A 6000-nucleotide genomic window follows, 5' to 3' on the forward strand; every position below is an offset into this window, starting at 1 on the left:
CAATTACCGGATTAGTTGGATCAACTAAGGGCCTCTTTCATTAACTTCTAGTTAAATTAACGATGACGATTAACTCACAGTGCTAACAGCAATTTAATGTATCAGAACGTCTCTTCTTTTTTCCTCTTCTATGTGTAATTCTCATGTTGGTAATCATGGTAATTGAGTTGACTATCGATTAGAGTTAATCGGGGTCGGTGAAAAAGGTTCTAATAGTAAGTCATGATTTATGACTTACTTGAATAGGTCGAAAAACGAAAAGAGATTAAGAACTGGAACAAATGGAATGAAGTGATATCTCTGGAGAAAATAAAACGTAAAACGAGGGTACAATAAAACGTTAATTGAAGGAGGGAGTAACAGAAATGTAAATAAAAGTAGCGTAAGAAGCGAAAATTGAAACATGGAAAGGAAACGTCAACTAAACGTTAAAGAAACATAAATAAAAGTATAGATAAGTTCTTATATAGTATAGGCAAGCACGAGCAGAATGTTCGTTAAATGTAAACGGAGCATCGTCGAGTTCTGAGACGAACGTGAATGAAATGTAATCCTTGGTAAACAAATGATATTTTAAAATTATTTATTCAAATATCTAAAAAAAAATGCTTTCTTCTTGGAAGGCCCACTTCAAAAAATTATTTTATTAGAACACAACTGAAAAATCTTTCAAAATCCTCTTTTATCCTAGTCTGTGCAGTTTTTTAAATTCGAGAAGTTAGTTCTCGCTAAGCCTCTCTGGAGGCGGTGCCGCGTACTACTCAACTTTTTTTGTTTACGTTCGCTATACAGCTCAATAACGCTCCGTTTTAAAATAAATTTTTGTATCTCCATATCCTGAAAGCGTACACAAAGCGTATTTGAATGCTTCGTGTACTTTTTGCCGAATGTTTAGGAAGTAATAGACAAAGCACTAATGAATAAAGTGTTTAGAAAGTGTATCAATACGCTCCATTCTTTGCGGAGTGTTGAAGAGAAGCGTATGAGACACGTTAATGAAAAAAAAATTTTTTTAACGTGAAGGAAATGTGACAGATGTGTTTTGGGCACATTTTACGGAGTATTTGGGGAGAGTTCGTGGAGCGTGTATGAATATTCATAACTACAAAGAGTTAATGGAAAATTAATGAAGTGTTTAAGAAATGTTAAAATTCTTTGTTCACATTTCTTTGTTTACGCTTCGACAAGCTTTACATTTTCATCAGGGACATAGCTGAAAAATGTCTTCTCTTCCTCGCCAATGTATAATTTAAAAAAATAGACATTTTGAAAATTATTGTAATACAGTTATTTAGATTTTTGTAATTATATAAGTATGTTTTATAAGTACGTTATAGAATATATTCAACTATTTCACGCATGATGCACATGGGGGTCATTTATCCTTGTTTACATTACGATGAACAACAAGGATAAATAAATAATTATGCGTGAAATGGAATACATTTATAGTTAATGGGAAAAATGATATTATTTGATCAAAAGAAATTCTGTAAGTGTAGTTCACGAGAAAAGTTTATTCGATTAACGAGAAATTCTAATAGATTTAACATGAAGGCAGTACTCGACTAACAAGAAATTTTGAAGAAGAATATTTAACGAAAAAAATTTACTTGATTAACAAAAAAATTCTGGTAGATTTAACAGGAAGAAATTAATCTTACTCATTCGGTAATGCTAACAAAAATTCTGATTTTGTTCGTTTTTGAATAGACGTACTAGAAATCTACCAGATTTCTGATATGAATCTACCAGAAATCTTCCAATTAATCTAACCATCAGGTTCTTTTTTCAATGCAGTGTATAAAAATGAATAAACGAACGATCATATCATATATATAATAGAAGACATTTAATATTAGGCGATCAAATTTTTAGTAAAGTGTTTGATTTAGAGTGGAAGAATCTCATCTCTTAGCGTCCAATTTTCCGATTAATTTCAAGATACACTGCGCTTTGAAGCACACTGCGAAATCAAACATTTCTCTCTTCCTTCGGGTAAAATCATTTGGTTTTACTGAAATAAACACGAGCGCGTTGACTTCGAAACAACTTATTGTTTTCGCACATACACGATTTACATTTCCAGCTCGTGACTTGTATTAAGCGAGAGTTACTATTGTACGAGAAGGATCAACTAAGAGAAAAGAAATAGGGAGCTATAGAGAGAAACAAAGATGAAAAGCAGCTCCAACTTTATTCGATCTGTAAAAAGTCGGTCATTGTTCGGACTCACTCCGAGAACTGATAGCTCGATGTACAGTCGAATCAACGAAATTAAGCAGCATCCGATCGAACTAATTCGATTTTAGCTTGCTGTAGTTAATTGTGTTAAGAACTACGAAGGTGAGAAGAGAAATTCCCTGTCGTCTGTTGACATGCGTGCTTCATTATGAGTTCGCTTGCAATGCTTCGATCAGCATTATACAATTTTTTGAAATTTTGAAATTATATCTATTTACATCTTTCATTGGCAGAAATTCGTCAAGCAGGGAGATATTATTAGCATGTCGTAAACGAAATTTTTAAAATATTGAATATAAAAAAATAGAATATTTAAATTATTATTAGCATTATATAATAAAAATGTTATTTAAACGTATAGTTCATAAAACATTTTTTAAAATTATGTTAACATAAAAAAAAGGATAATATAATGGATTCTATAGCTTTATATCTATAGAAGTCTTTTAAATTAAAAAAATATTTTGGGAATCAAAATTGTGATTAAGCATTTTAAAAATATTAAAAATATATATAATGTTTTGTACAAATATTTATAAAAAAAGAGATTCCAAACGGGACTATGATCTCCTTGGCTTCCCCCTCTCCTGTGAATCCATCAGTAATCTTTCCTGAAAAATACTTTGTAAGTTTTGCATTTTTGATGAATTTATTTGGAGATGAGAAACTATAACTATCTCTTATGTTATAATGACGACTTTTTTGGATAAAGAGCAACAAGAAATAATAGTCCTTTTATTCTTTTTTGAAACGAAAAATTCAAAATATGTTTATCATTAAGTTTACAATTTGCAGCCGTAGCCAAAGCTTCTTGGAAGCGTCCTTCGATGCCACTGTTTTTTCGATTTCAAAATGACTGGGAGTTGCTTGGCCAATGTGAGTCTCCCTTTAACTATTGATTGCGGCAAAAAGTTTTACTAATCCGAACAAAAAAAAAACAAAAATACGATGAACTCGTAATATACTACTAATATATTACTAGTATATTGTTCTTTTATCTGTCATATTATGTTATGTACCGTTAGGTTGTGAATGAATTTAAATCATCTTATAAATCCCTATCGATCAATTTTAGTCACTTCGCAATATTCGATAGATTAAAAAGAGATGAAGTAAAAAGCGAATAGATTGAAATATCGAAAAAGATCAAAGTATCTCTGATACCTTTATTCTCAAACGAATCAATTCATGCGAAATAAAACGCCCGTCGGTTAACTTCGTTAATTAGTTTACATTAATTAAATTTATACTATTGAAAACATATCTTGTGATACGACAAAGAGGGGGAGGGGAGAGAGAAAGAAAGAGAAAGAGAGAGAGAGAGAGAGAGAGAGAGAGAGAGAGAGAGAGAGAGAATACGTTCATAACTTCCCAAGTAACAAGTTTATTTATCATCATTTTGATGTTAAATAACGACGACAATGTCAGTTTGTTACTTGGGCTATAATTTGAAATCTACGATGGATCAGGTTTCTTTCTAAAATAAGCTGTTTAATTAAAAATGATAAGTCGACATAAAACATACTGCTGATGGACATCCGGAGGAAAGAAATATTTCTGATTAAATTGTGGCGGACGATGCATGTTTTCTGATACATTTCTCTTGTCGACCATCCTGCAAATCGTAAATTTTCATTTGTTCGAGAGTTTCTAGCCACATCCAGGAAACATCAGGTGGACATCTCATGCATATTTACGCGGAGACAACATAATTCAATCTTAGGGTGATACATAAGCAGCTTGCTTTCTTCTTGGCCGCCTCACAATTAACTTGCTAGTAATTTGTCCTGCTGCCGGCCAGCCTGCACCGCGTCGGCAGCAGTCTAGAATCGCGGTAACGCTCGAAAGCTCGAAATTACTTTTCGCGTGTTTCAAAACTTAAATATATATTACAGCTGGTGCCAAGACCGTCAGGACGAAGTTATCTCTCGTGGGAAAGTTTCCCCGTGGCGTTTCGTCTTCGTTTTACTATGGTTATTTCTGTAACGAGGTACACACGTGATGCTCGATTGTCTTAGGCATTAAGATAAGAAATTTAAAAAAGAAAGAATGCGTGCAAAAAATATGTTCGTACAATAAACCATTAATTTTATCAAATTGTAAATTGCTCTCTATCTATTAAAGACTATATTTTTATGTGAATTGTGATATTCTTTTTTACATAAAAATTATTATGCTCTTAAATTTATAATTTTCTTTCTTTCTTTTTTTTTGTTTTTTGTTTTTGATTAAACGAGTATTGTTACATTATATATTTCAATATATTTTATTTTATTATACATTTCAATATATACATTTCAATATATTTCAAATATCAAAGTTATGAGTTATTTTATTAAGATATTTTATTAAGAGATATGAGAAAGGAATTATTTATTATAGTTCTTTTGAAAAATTAGAGAGTTTGACTTATTATAATGTAAAAGTTATACAATAGTGACTTCATATTGATAGAACTTTCTGAAAATCGAGATCAACAAATCAACAAATTTTATAAACTAACAATATTAATTTTGTTTAATACGCGGCGTTGCATAAAAATGTCTAATTAATTATGTAAATTTGAAAGATTTCAGACTGCTGAATAAATATTACACAAAATGAGATATTGTAGTGAAAGTTAATTGCTCATAATTTTACGGTTATTTGCATATGCAAATTTCTTTGCGCAATGAAAATATTTTACTTTTGATAGTATAATACATTACATTATCTTACTCTTTCAATTAACACAAAGATTTTAAATTTAATAAGATTAACAATTTATTGTTTGCAAAATTTGATTACGTAATATAGTTAGATAAGTGTATTATTTTTTAACTGTATTATTTTTAACTTTATACAATATAATTATGTTTTGCTTGTTACGTCATTCATTACAAAGATTCAGTAGACTTACATGTGTAAATAGAATATCGATAATTTACACACATTTACAAAAGTAAAGTAGAACACGTAGATTCCGATATAAAAGAAATGAATGTAATGAGATTTAAAGCAATCCAATTAGGACCTAAATAAATTCATTAAATCTTGAGATTCCAATATCGTGTCTTCTTTTTTTTCTTTGTTTCTCCATTATTTTTTCGCCTTCGATTGAAAATCCCAATCGACTGTAGATTACTGATACAGATAGACTGTTTCTTTGCTTGGACAAAAATCAATAACAATCTGAATAATTCGTGAAGTGATAGTTTGCATTTAATAATTTACCGCAGAATAATTTTGCTGAGATTGTATTGTTCAATTATATCTTCTTTGTATTGTTTATTGATTTATTTTTGATTTATTTAAATAATATTTATTTAGCAAATGTTCCACTTCAAAAGAGAACAAGTAAATATTTTAACAACCTGTATTAGTTTGTGATCCGACAGTTTAAATCCGACAACGTTAATATCATTTAGAACTTAGTAACAGACAAGAAATGAAGATTTTTTTGAAGCAAATCTATATTGTAGATGAAGCTATAATTTAAAGGACAGCAAATAATTGAGTTAAGCTTATTTCAGTTCAAGCTGTTGCTGTTGGTGCAATTGAGCACTCGTTGTATTATGTATGGAAGTTCATCGAGCTTTGTCCTTCGAGACATAATTTGGAAAATATGTCACGTGCGCATTCAAGTTTGCCTCTCGCTGAGCCCGGTAACATGATATAACAACCGTCGGAAATCCATAGTGGATATGCCACTGAAATCACGCAATTGTGCAGGATGCATTTTGATTATTGTAGTCTTGGGCGCGAGACCCCGCGGCA

This window comes from Atta colombica, unplaced genomic scaffold (genome assembly GCF_001594045.1).
Source record: "Atta colombica isolate Treedump-2 unplaced genomic scaffold, Acol1.0 scaffold65, whole genome shotgun sequence".
Lineage (NCBI taxonomy): Eukaryota > Metazoa > Arthropoda > Insecta > Hymenoptera > Formicidae > Atta > Atta colombica.